Below are 13,777 nucleotides of genomic sequence, written 5' to 3' on the forward strand. Positions count from 1 at the left end.
ACTCCAGTGTTTGTAGCAACAAGAACAGAAATTGTTGGAAAAACTCAGCAGGTCTGGCATCATCTACGGAGCGAAAGCAGAATTAACACTTTGGATCCAGTGACCCTTCGTCAGAACTGTATTCTGTCGGGGCTTTTCTCGCATTTGGAGATAACATTTTATTTCAATGTTTGTCTTGCCTGTCATAGCCAAAACCCAAGACTGAATGAAAAAATGACTAATAGCCAGGCCACATTCTGTGTGCGAAATGCCTTTCTTTCTTTTCAGAATTAGATCGCTGGGTGACCAATTTTAATTATTGGGCTAGTTTTCTTCAAATTGGAATGAGTGTTCCCATGCAGGAGGCGTCTCTGAGGCTGACATCCCTTTATTATTCTCTGTGTTTCAAATGGTAAGTTCAACTTCCCCTTTCCTTGAGTTGAAACTGTCAATTGTTGCACCTTTGACCTTCGGCATCTTCCTGTTTTTTTGGTGGTTTAATTCTTCATTGTAATAACATTTCCGCTGGTTGACAGTCTGATACTGAAAACACCATTCTGAAGTGTTCTGCTGTTTCTTAAACTAACTGACAGAGAGCAGGTGATAAAGTAACACAGTTTCAATTTCAAACACCAATCCAGGCAAAATCTCACCAGTCCATTTTAATGACACTCACCTTGACTCAGACAAGAAGGAAGCCACTTGATTATTAAGTCTATGGAGGAGAAAGTGAGGACTGCAGATGCTGGGGATCAGAGTCGCGAGTGTGGTGCTAGAAAAGCACAGCAGGACAGGCAGCATCCAAGGAGCGAGAGAATTGATGTTTCGTACAAAAACACTTCAACAGGATTATTAAATCTGTGTCTACTCTTTGGTAGACTCGTTACAACCTGACATGAATAACCCTCACAAGGGTCTCCCTTTTGATTATTCATCCGATTCCATTTTGAAAGTTCTTGTTGGATCTATTAAGTAGAAAGCTCTGCCCATGGATGGGTATATGATTATCCATCCTGCAGTTAGGTGCAGATGTGGAATGGTGTATTGTTACGTTACATTGAGTCTGAAATTGACCAGAGACTGATAACTGCAGGAAATCCATCAGACAGGATACTAGATGCATCCGTTTGTCTGTTGAGGTAATAATTCCTACTTTAGTTTACATTTGTGGAAAACATTTGGCTACGTAGGGAATAACTTTAATCCTGTTATGCTCTGTGGTGAGATAGTTACAGCTCATTTCTTTATCAATAACACTGTCTAGAGGGGATGCAATGGTCTCGTGGTATTATCACTGGACTGTTAATCCAGGTAATGCTCTGGGGACACAGTTTCAAATCCAGCAGATGGTATAATTTCAATTTAGTAAAAGCTGGAAGAAAGAGTCTAATGATGACTGTGATTCCATTGTCAATTGTTGGAAAAAAATCCATCTGGTTCACTTTTGTGGGCGGCACGGTGGCACAGTGGTTAGCACTGCTGCCTCACAGAGCCTGAGACCTGGGTTCAATTCCCGACTCAGGCGACTGACTGTGTGGAGTTTGCACGTTCTCCCCGTGTCTGCGTGGGTTTCCTCCGGGTGCTCCGGTTTCCTCCCACAGTCACAAAGATGTGCGGGTCAGGTGAATTGGCCAAGCTAAATTACCCGTAGTGTTAGGTAAGGGGTAAATGTAGGGGTATGGGTGGGTTGCGCTTCGGCGGGTGGGTGTGGACTTGTTGGGCCGAAGGGCCTGTTTCCACACTGTAAATCTAATCTAATCTAATCTAATCTAATCTAATGTCCTGAAGGGAAGGAAACTACCATCCTTACCTCGTGTGGCCTACACGTAACTCCAGACCCACAGAAATGTGGTTGACTCATAACTGACCTCTGGGCAATTAGGGATGGGCAATTAATGCTGGCCTTGCCAGTGGTGCCCTCATCCCATGAATGAAGGAAAGCACAGGCCACTCAGGGGCATGGAACATTAGCAGGATTCCTGAAGAACAGAAGTCAATATTGTTTTGAAGTTCTGTTAATGAGTCGACAGACATGAAACTGCCAAAGAGTTGCACTGGTGTAGCAACCTGGGAAAGAGATGGTCTCAACTTTCTACCCAACCCTTCAGTGTGAGCTGTAGAGAATTTCAGCTGCAATGTTTTTGTGGTCACTCACAGGGAGTGGGTATCGTTAAGAAGGCTAGTACTTATTGTCCATCTGTCATTGCCCTTGAGAAGGTAGCAGTGAGCTGTCTTTTTGAACCGCTGCAGTCTGTATGGTCAAGGGAGAGTCGTGGTGCTGTGACGGAGAGAGTCCAACCTGTTGATCCAGTACTGAAGGATATATTTCCAATAAACCAACACTTCTGGGGCAACACGGTGGCTCAGTGCTGTCTCACAGCACCAGGGACCAGGGTTCAATACCACCCTTGGGCGATTATCGGTGTGCAGTTTGCACATTCTCCCCGTGTCTGCACAGGTTTCCTTCAGGTGCTCCATGTCCTGCCACAGTCCAAAGATGTGCAGGTTAGTTGGATTAGCCATGGGGGAAATGCAGGGTTATAGGGATGGGGTGGGGCTGGGTAGGATGTTCTTTGGAGGGTCGGTGTAATTCGATGGGTTGAATGGCCTGATTCCACACTGTAGGGATTTTCTGAAACATTTTCAAGTCAGGATAGCACGCAACTTGGGAACTTGCAGGTGGTTCTTCTACATGGTAGAGGCATTCTTTCCAAGCGTAAAGTTTGCTGAGGAAATATATTCGGATGGTGAGTTTTGTAGTGAGAGTGTGTGCTGGGTTGAAATGATATCTCAAACCTCTGTAGCAGTTTCTTGTACCTGCTCAGACAAGCTCAGTTACTAGGTATCCCCAGTCACAGCAGTGAGTACTATCTACAAGATGCACTTCAGAAATTCAGCAAAGGTCCTCAGGCAGCACCTTCCAAACCCTGGACCACTTCTATCTCAAAGGACAAGGGCAGCAGATACATGGGAACCACCACTTGCAAGTTCCTCTCTCTTGAAAACATATCCCCATTCCTTCACTGGGTCAAAATCCTGGAATTCCCTCCCTAAGGGGCATTATGGGTCCACCCACAACAAATGGACTGCAGCGGTTCAAGAAGGCAGCTCACCGCCACCTTCTCAAGGGGCAACTAGGGATGGGCAATAAATGCTGGGCCCAGCCAGTAACGCCCATGTCCAATGAGTGAATAAAACGTGTAATTAGTCAGATCAATGTTGAACAGCTCCTGATGGTCCCACTACTGTAAAGTGTTAAGTGATAGGGTTAAAAATTGCCCGGTGTGTGTGTGTGTGTGTGGGTATTGCTGCTACAGCCTGCCCTCTGGTGGCCACACATTCCTGATGCGACACTGTGCCCACAGTATTATTGGATAATGCCTGAATACGAGCTGAACAATCAAGGATCATGAGGATTAATTTGGTAATCCTCTTTGGTGTGTGTTGGCCACATTCAGAGAGCAGACCCAGCTGAATCAGATGTCACATGAGCTAAATCGGGCCGTCAGCAATGGGACCGAAGGAATGTAGACATAAAGAATTTGGATGACTATCACTGGTCACTGTCAGTGACAAACAGCAAATCACTCGTCGTTTGCTGCATCGTTAAGGAAAAGAATTAAATGACAATCATGCTGAGTGTATCCAGATCAAGGATAAACTGAAATGCTTAAAGCACACAATTTTGCAGTGTTGTATAGATTGAGTTGTTGGCAGAGGCTGCCCTCTGGTGGCCATTCAATAAAACCCGTTACAAAGTTCGCAAAAGTCAGGAGTCATATGACACCAGGTTCTAGCTCAACAGGTTTATTTGAAATGACAAGCTTCTGGAGTGCTGCTCCTTCGTCAGGTGAAGTCTTCAGGTTGGGTTACAACCTGGTGTCATAGAGTCATAGGGATGTGCAGTACAGAAACAGACCCTTCGGTCCAACCTGTCCATGCCGACCAGATATCCCAATCCAATCTAGTCCTACCTGCCAGCACCCGGCCCATATCCCTCCAAACCCTTCCTATTCATATACCCATCCAAATGCCTCTTAAATGTTGCAATTGTACCAGCCTCCACCACTTCCTCTGGCAGCTCATTCCATACACGTACCACCCTCTGTGTGAAAACGTTGCCCCTTAGGTCTCTTTTATATCTTTCCCCTCTCATCCGAAACCTATGTTCTCTAGTTCGGGACACCCCACTCCAGGGAAAAGACTATGCCTATTTACCCTATCCTTGCCCCTCATAATTTTGTAAACCTCTACAAGGTCACCCCTCAGCCTCCGAAGCTCCAGGGAAAACAGCCCCAGCCTATCCAGTCCCTCCCTGTAGCTCAAATCCTCCAACCCTGGCAACATCCTTGTAAATCTGTTCTGAACCCGCCCCCACCCCACTCCGGCCTATCACCCTCACCTTGACCTCCTTCCACCTATCCCACCTCCATCGCCCCTCCCCCTAGTCCCTCCTCCCTACCTTTTATCTCAGCCGGCTTGGCTCTCTCTCTCTTATTCCTGATGAAGGGCTTATGCTCGAAACGTCGAATTCTCTATTCCTGAGATGCTGCCTAACCTGCTGTGCTTTGACCAGCAACACATTTGCAGCTGTGATCTCCAGCATCTGCAGACCTCATTTTTTACTCGAAGTTTCACAGCATCTTTCCTATAGGAAGGAGACCAGAATTGCACGCAATATTCCAACAGTGGCCTAACCAATGTCCTGTACAGCCGCAACATGACCTCCCAACTCCTGTACTCAATACTCTGACCAGTAAAGGAGGAAGTGAGAACTGCAGATGCTGGAGATCAGAGCTGAAAATGTGTTTCTGGAAAAGCGCAGCAGGTCAGGCAGCATCCAAGGAGCAGGAGAATTTCTGAAGAAGGGCTCATGCCTGAAACGTCGATTCTCTGCTCCTTGGATGCTGCCTGACCTGCTGCGCTTTTCCAGTAACACATTTTCAAGTCTGACCAATAAAGGAAAGCATACGAAACGCCTTCTTCACTATCCTATCTACCTGTGACAAGTCATGTGATTCTGACTTTGTCCACCCCAGTCCGACACCGGCACCTCCACATCAAAGTTCAAAGAAGGCCTGAACGACAGACCCATTCTCTTATCACTGCGGATAACCCAATGCTTTTAGTACCAAGAATTTTAAAAGTTTCCATAATGTATGGGTGCGCACAATGGATCAAAATTTGGTTCCAGATTGAATTTGGACAGATGACAGATCTTTTAGAAGGATCGAGATAATCTTCATGTTCCTCTCCAATGGTTTGTGCAGTAGTTTCTTTCTGAAGTCACCAATTCATTAATTTGAGCAGGGAGCAGCTCAACTCCATCCTACATACCTGTACAATGGGCGTTGTGGACTCCTTAATGAAAGTTGTGTTGAATTTTTATAAATCGAATCACATAGTTACAATACAGATCGAAGCCATTTTATCCAACATGTCTGTGCTGGCTCTCTGAAGAACATCTCACTCCCATATTCGTACCATGAGGTCTCGCCATGTTATTTCCTTCACAGATGATCCAATTCCCTCCTGAAAGTCTTGCTTGAACCCACCTTTACCAGTCTGTCAGGCAATGTTTTAAAGATCTTCATCACTCGCTGTGTGACCAAGACCTCCTTGTGTTGTCATTGTTCCTTTTGATGATTAACCCAAGTCTGTCAGCTCCAGTTCTCAATCCTCAAACCAATGTGAACAGTTTCTCTCTATCTCTCCAACATTTAGCTGGAAGAAAATTTCTGTTTACTGGATGGGGGACAATTTGAGAGACCATAGGACCCTAAGACACAGGAGCAGAAATTAGGCCATTCAGCCCATCGAGTTTGCTCCATCATTCTATCATAGCTGAATAGTTTCTCAACCCCATTCTCCCCTTGTCTCCCTGTAATCCTTGATCCCCTTGACAATCAAGAACCTATCTATCTCAGTCTTAAATATACTCAATGACCTGGTCTCCACGGCCTTCTGTGGCAATGAATTCCATGGATTCCCCACCCTCTGATGGAAGAACGTTCCCCTTATCTCCATTCTAAAGGGTCTTCCCATTACTCTAAGGCTGTACCCTCGGGTCCTAGTCTCTCCTACCAATGGAAACATTTTCCCAACATCCACACTGTCCAGGCCATTCAGTGTTCTGTAAGTTTCTACTAGATCCCCCTTATCCTTCCAAACTCCATTGAGTATATACTCAGAGTCCTCAAATGTTCCCCATATGTTAAGCTGTTCATTCCTGGGACCGTTCTTGTGAATCTCCTCTGAACACGCTCCAGGGCCAATACATCCTTCCTGAGATATGGGGCCCAAAACCGCACACCATACTCTAAATGTGGCCTGACCAGAGCCTTACAGAGCCTTAGGAGTACACCCCTGCTTTTATATTTAAGATCTCTCAAAATAAATGCCAACATTGCAGTTGCCTTCCTAACTACTGACTCAACCTGCAAGTTATCTTGACAGAATCCTGGACTAGAACTCCCAAGTGTCTTTGCACTTTAGACTTGTGAATTTTCTCCCCATGTTGAAAGAGGGTTTGCCAGAGGCTTTGTTTTGATCATTCATAGGATTTGGGTGTTGCTGCCTGGACCAACATTTATTGCTGATCTCTAGTTGCCCATGGGGAGGTGGTGTTGAGCTGCCTCCTTTAACTGCTGCAGTAGGTAGACCCACAATGCCATTAGGGTGGGATTGCTAGGATTTGACCCAGTGACGCTGAAGAAATGGGGATTTATTTCCAAGTCAGGATGGTGTGTACCTTCAAGGGGAACCTCCAGGTGTTCTGATGCATCTGTCACGTTTATTCTTCCAGAAGGTAGAGGTCTGGGTAGGAAGATGCTATTGGAGGAGCCTGGGTGAGTTGTTGTAGTGCATCTTGTAGATAATACACACTGTTGCTGAGGGAGTGGATGTGGTGCTAATCAAGTGGGCTGCTTTGTCCTGGATGTTGTCAAGCTTCTTGAGTGTTGTTGGAGCTGCCCCCATCCAGGCAACTGGGGAGTATTCCATCACACTCCTGACTTGTGGACAGGCTTTGAGGGGTTACTCACGGCAGGATTCCTAGCCTCTGACCTGCCACAGTGTTTTTAAGGCGAGTCCACTTCAGTAGTGTTGACACAGAGCTGGCTGTAATCAGTGCACACGCATTGTGTTTTGAGATGCTAGATCCTAGAGATAGCAACAAATGAGAAATAGGAGCTGACTGAGATTAAATCTTTGAGGGGCATGAGAGAACATTGCAGGAGCAGAAAGAGAAGTCATTACAGATTATCCTCTTTCAGTGGCCAAGTAGATCAGAATGGAATTGAGTGAGTGCAGGCACAGCCAGTCAGGTGCAGGAGTAAGGTTGGAGGAGGAGAAAGACTAGCCTTAGACATGCCCCATAACGCTGATCAGTCAACACAGGTTTCTGAACATCTAGGCTTTGCTGCATAATTTACCTTTAGCTTCCTTGATACACCTATTGACCAACTGGCTAACACAATGTAAAATTTCAATTTTTCAAATTTTCCAGGGTCAGTGACAGTGACGGTTTGAGAGTCATTGCTGCTTTCTACTGGTGAAGTAACACAGCCTTGTCATTAGCATTCTCAGCGAGTTTTGAGAAGATTTGTAGCTCAGGTTGAGGTTTTGGATGTAGGTTTGCTCACTGAGCTGCAAGGTTCATTTCCAGACAATTTGTTACCTTACTAGGTAATATCTTCAGTGGACCTCATGCGAAGCAATGCTGAAAATTCCTGCTTTCTATTTATATATTTGGGTTTCTTTGGGTTGGTGATGTTATTTCCTGTGGTGATGATATTTCATATGGTGAAGTCACTTCCTGTTTCTTTTCTCAGGGGGTGGTAGATGGGGTCTAACTCAATGTGTTTGTTGGTAGAATTCCGGCTGGAAATGAACCTTACAGCTCAGCGAGCAAACCTACATCCATTAGCACTCTCTCCTGAGCTGGCCTGTAAAACCAGTGGGTTGGTCTTTTGTGGTCAGTGATAAATGGATGGCTGCAGCCATTCATGACACTTTCAGCTAACCACAGGGTTTCAGTGGGGAGTTAGAAAGGGAATTTCTTCAGCTGTGTGGTCTTATGTCCACACCCAAGAATTTGGATTCAAGGCGGACTGGTCTTTATTTATTGCATGTTGAAGTTAAAAATCACACAACACCAGACTGCAGTCTAACAGGTTTTTTTGGATGCACTAGCTTTTGCTTCCAAATAAACCTGTTGGACTATAACCTGGTGTTATGTGATTTTTAACTTTGTCCACCCCAGTCCAATACCAGCTCCTCCACGTTATTGCATGTTAATACCATATACAATGTAACACAGTAATCTGAGAGACACCAGCCTCTTAATCTTTGAAACTGTAGAATTAGAATTAGATTTTATTGTCACGTGTATTCATGTACAGGGACACAGGAGTGCAGTGAACAGTGTACTATGTCGCCTGGCGACACATTCTTAGATACAAAGGTACTGAGGTACAAAATCTTGATTACAACTTAGAGAATTCAGGTCCATTTTGCCCAAATAGGACAGTTGCTAGGACAGTCCCACTTCCCAGGAAGAAGTGAGGGAAACCTTTGTTTCACTCCCTCCTCGGGCAATTATATCTTTCCTGAGAAAAGGGGACCAAAACTGCACTCATTTCTCCAGATGTGGTTTATGTGGTTGAAGGAAAGCTTCCTTACTTTATCCCTCTCGTGATGAAGGCTAACACTCCATTAGTCTTCCTAATAGCTTTCTCCACCTTTGTGTTAGTCCTCAGGAACTTATTGACAAAGGATGCCTAGTCCCTTTGTACATCTACACTTTCCAGCCTCTTACATTTAAGAAGTACTGTGCATGCCTGTTTCTCCTACTAAAGTGGATAACTTCAATTTTATTTCATCTGCCATGTTATTTCCCATTCACTAAGTTTCTCCAATTCCTCCCGGAACTGCATGATATCCTCCTCAAAGCACATATTCCCACTGAGCTTTGTACCATCTTGAATTTGGAAATATTACATATTGTGCCCACCTCCAAATCAATGATGTATATTGTGAACACTGAGGCTCAAGTACTGTGGCACCCCACTAGTCCCAGCCTGCCCATGCAGGAATGACCCATTTATCCCCACTCTCTTGTTTTCTGTCTGTTAGCCAGTACATCACCTGAAAACACCAAATGCTGGAGATCACAGTGGGTCAGGCAGCATATATGGAGAGGGGATTCTGGATCAGTGGTGCTGGAAGAGCACAGCAGTTCAGGCAGCATCCAACGAGCAGCGAAATCGACGTTTCGGGCAAAAGTCCTTTATCAGGTATAAAGGCAGTGAGCTGGAAGCATGGAGAGATAAGCTAGAGGAGGGTGGGGGGGGGGGGGGGGAGAGAGTAGCATAGAGTACAATGGGTGAGTGGGGGAGGGGATGAAGGTGATAGGTCAGGGAGGAGAGGATGGAGTGGATAGGTGGCAAAGGAGCTAGGTAGGTCGGACAAGTCCGGACAAGTCAAGGGGACAGTAGCAAGCTAACATGTCGAGTCTAGATGACTCTTCAGTACATCACATCCTACTCCATGTGGTTTAATCTTTCCAACCAGCCTCCTGTGGGGAAATTCATCAAACGGCATCTGAAAATCTAATTGAACATCATCTGTCTGCTCTCCTTTATTCATTTTCTGTGTAACACCTTCATTTATCATTCACAAACTCGTGCTGACTGGAGCCATAAAGATGGTTATCACAGAATCGTTATGATTCTCTCTGCATCAGCAGGTGGCTTCCTTTTACCTCAGGCTAGATCAGAGGAGTGAGGGTTTTCAGATTTCTGTCTCTGTATTGGATGACTCACCTTGGACAGTGTAGAGGGTTACCTCAGATTACAACAGGATCTTGACCAGATGGGCCAGTGGGCTGAAAAGTGGCTGATAGAGTTTAATTCAGATAAATGCGAGGTGCTGCATTTTGGGAAAGCAAATCTTAGCAGGACTTATACACTTAATGGTAAGGTCCTAGGGAGTGTTGCTGAACAAAGAGACCTTGGAGCGTAGGTTCATAGCTCCTTGAAAGTGGAGTTGCAGGCAGATAGGATAGTGAAGAAGGTTATTGGTCAGAGTATTGAGTACAGGAGTTGGGAGGTCATGTTGTGGCTGTACAGGACATTGGTTAGGCCACTTTGGAATATTATGTGCAATTCTAGTCTCCTTCCTATCAGAAGGATGTTGTGAAACTGGAAAAGGTTTCATAAAAGATTGACAAGGATGTTGCCAGGGTTGGAGGATTTGAGCTATGGGGAGAGGCTGAATAGGTGGGGCTGTGACCTTATCGAGGTTTATAAAATCATGAGGGACATAGATAGGATAAGTAGACAAAGTCTCTTCCCTGGGTGGGGGGAGTCCAGAACTAGAGGGCATAAGTTTAGGATGAGAGGGGAAAGACATAAAAGAGCCCTAAGGGGCAACGTTTTTTACGCAGGGTGTGGTACGTGTATAGAATGAGCTGCTAGACAAAAGGCTAATGCAATTACAGCATTTAAAAGGCATCTGGATGGAATTATGAATAGGAAAGGTTTACAGGGATATGGGCCGGGTGCTGGCAAATGGGACTAGATTGGGTTGGGATATCTGGTTGACATGGATGGGTTGGCCCGAAGGGTCTGTTTCTGTGCTGTACATCTCTATGACTCTATATAACTGGACAAAACCAATATCAGTTGCATTGGTCAATGGCTGTTTATTTAAATCTATTTTGAATACAATAACCTTTATACAAGCTGGCTGCAAGGCAAATTATTACATTGACGTCACCCCATCACACACTTTTCCAGTCTGGAGTTTACAAAAGCGATTGTCATTCAGACATTTCTGTGGAATAGCTTCAGCTGGCGTGTACGTCTCTGGTGATTGTTTAAGTAATTGGATAATTATTGTAACCTCAGGGTCTGTGGGCATGTGATCACTTACTGAAAAGTCCGGTGTGACATGTTCACGCTCTCTTTCTGTTGGGCGTCTGTCACATGTCACATTACTCGGAATGGAGACTTGGCTTGTTGCCAGAGAAAACTGAGGGGCCCCTTTTCAGTACTGGGTTCTGACTGCTAACATCACCCGTACTATGGCCAGTTTCTTGGGGCGGATTGCCATGAAACTGCTTTCTGTAAGAGACTGTGACTGAAAAAAAGCCCAAAACTGCTTTATTGGTCTGAATTTTCCAGATTAAACTCAGTGACTATTACAGCAGGTTAGAGACTAGGAATACTGCGGTGAGTGACTCACCTCCCCAAAAGCCTGTCCACCATCCATAAGGCCCAAGTCAAGAGTGTGATGGAATAATCCCCACTTGCCCTGGATGGGGGCAGCTCGAGCAAGACTCAAGAAGCTTGACACCATCCAGGGCAAAGCAGCTGCTTGCTTGGCACCTCATCCACAAACACCCACTCCCTCCATGGCTGATGCTCAGTAGCAGCAGTGTGTACCATCTACAAGATGCTCTGCAGAAATTCACCAAAGATCATCTGACAGCACCTTCCAAAAACCACGACCACTTCCATCTAGAAGGACAAGAGCATCGGACACACCAGCCCCTGCAAGTTCCCCTCTGAGTCACTCCCCATTCTGGCTTGGAAATATATCACTGTTCCTTCATAGAGTTGTAGAGATGTACAACATGGAAACGGACCCTTTGGGCCAACCTGTCCATGCTGACCAGATATCCCAACCCAATCTAGTCCCACCTGCCAGCATCCGGTCCATATCCCTCCAAACTCTTCCTATTCATATACCCATCCAGATGCCTTTTAAATGTTGCAGTTGTACCAGCCTCCACCACTTCCTCTGGCAGCTCATTCCATACACATATCACCCCCTGTGTGCCCCTTAGGTCTCTTTTATATCTTTCCCTTCTCACCCTAAACCTATGCCCTCTAGTTCTGGACTTCCCCACCCCAAGGAAGAGACCTTCACTGTTCACCTTATCCATGCCCCTCATAATTTTATAAATGTCTATAAGGTCACCCCTCAGCCTCTGATGCTCCAGGGAAAACAATCTCTAACTGCAGTTATATAATTGAACTAACATGATCGAGCGAAGGATTAGGGAGCAAGGATGAGGATCCTTGCCTGAGGATCGATGATGCTGATGTTGGTCAGTCTGGGACAGGTGGAGGTGAGGTGATGGTGGAGGACTATTGGTTCAGCTGCAAAGATGGCTCTTGAGGATCATCGACGTTGATGTTGGTTGGGTCTGAGCGGTGGTGATGAGCTGGCTCAGGACTAATGGATTCTCTTCAAGTTATAGCTTTCATTTCTTTTCCTCATTCTTAAATTGTTCAAAATGTCACTACGTCATGACAACAGAGTAAGGCTTTTCACTGAATCCTTACTGTAAAATACCTGTGACAATCAATTCAAACATCAAAACAAAACCCTTCCCATTTTGGATATGTTCTTCTCCATTGTTTCTGAATGCAGTGTGTCATACTCAAAAACTGTGGTCAATCTCCATATTTTATCATTATCTAAGAATCACTGAGCATGGTGGCTCAATGGTTAGCACTGCTGCCTCACAGCGCCAGGGGCCTGGGTTTGATTCCTGTCTTGGGCCACCATCTGTTTGGAGTTTGCACATTCGCTCTGTGTCTACGTGGATTTCCTCCCACCATCCAAAGATGTGCAGGTTAGGGTGGATTGGCCAATCTCAATTGCCCATAATGTTCAGGGATATGTAGGTTATGTGCCGTAGACAGGGGCTAAATGTAGAGTAATAGGGTAGGGGAATAGGTTTGCGTGGAATACTCTTCAGAGGGTTGGTGTAGACTTTTGGGCTGAAGGGCCTGTTTCCACACTATGGATGAACATACAGGAGCAGTGATTTTGAGTGATATGTTTTAATTCCTGGACTGAATTATTAAATTCTCAGAGAAATATTATTGCCATTAACTTTAAATTATAATATACACAGAGACAACAATAAATCCAACCTATTACCTGTGCTTCTGCCCTTGCCCCTTCCTATCACTCACAACAGTATGACTGGGTCCCCCTTGTCCTCACTTTCCATCCCACCAGCCTCTATATTCAAAGGAACATTCTCTGCCATTTCAAACAACTTCAGCAGAATGCCACCACCAAACATATCTTCCCCTCACTCCCCTGTTTGCATTTCACAGGGATCGTTCCCTCCAGGACTCACTAGTCCATTCCTCTACTACCAGCACCACCTCCCGCTCTCCACAACACCTTCCCATGTACCTGCAGAAGGTGCAGAACCTGCCTCTTCCCCTCCTCCCTGCTCACCATCCAAGGACCTGAACAGTTTTTCCAGTGAAGCAGTATTTCACCCGTACCTCCTCCAATCATGTGTATTACATTCACTCCAGCCAATGTAGCCTAGTCTACATCAGATACACCAAACACAGACTGGGTGACCACTGTGCAGAACATTTCCGATCTGTGCGCAGGCGTTACCCTGACCTTCCTGTAGCTGCTCATTTGAACACAGCGTCCTGCTCACATGCCCACGTGTCTGACCTCAGCATGCTGCAGTGTTCCAGTGAATCCCAGCACAAACTGGAGGAACAACATCTCATCTTCAGACTGGGCACTTTAAAGCCCTCTGGACTTAACACTGAGTTCACCACCTTCAAATTGTGAACCCATGTCTTCTCTTTCTTTTAGCATTACTTGTTACCTTCTGTGTTACCCTCCCTTTCCTCTCCCCCGCCCCCAGTCTGTTCTTTCCAGTCTGGCAGGTAGACACAACATTGTTCGGCCATTTTCACATCCTGATCACTGAGTCTGAACTATCAACGTCCTTTCTCCCCCAGCA

The sequence above is a fragment of the Hemiscyllium ocellatum genome, chromosome 23 (genome assembly GCF_020745735.1).
Source record: "Hemiscyllium ocellatum isolate sHemOce1 chromosome 23, sHemOce1.pat.X.cur, whole genome shotgun sequence".
NCBI lineage: Eukaryota > Metazoa > Chordata > Chondrichthyes > Orectolobiformes > Hemiscylliidae > Hemiscyllium > Hemiscyllium ocellatum.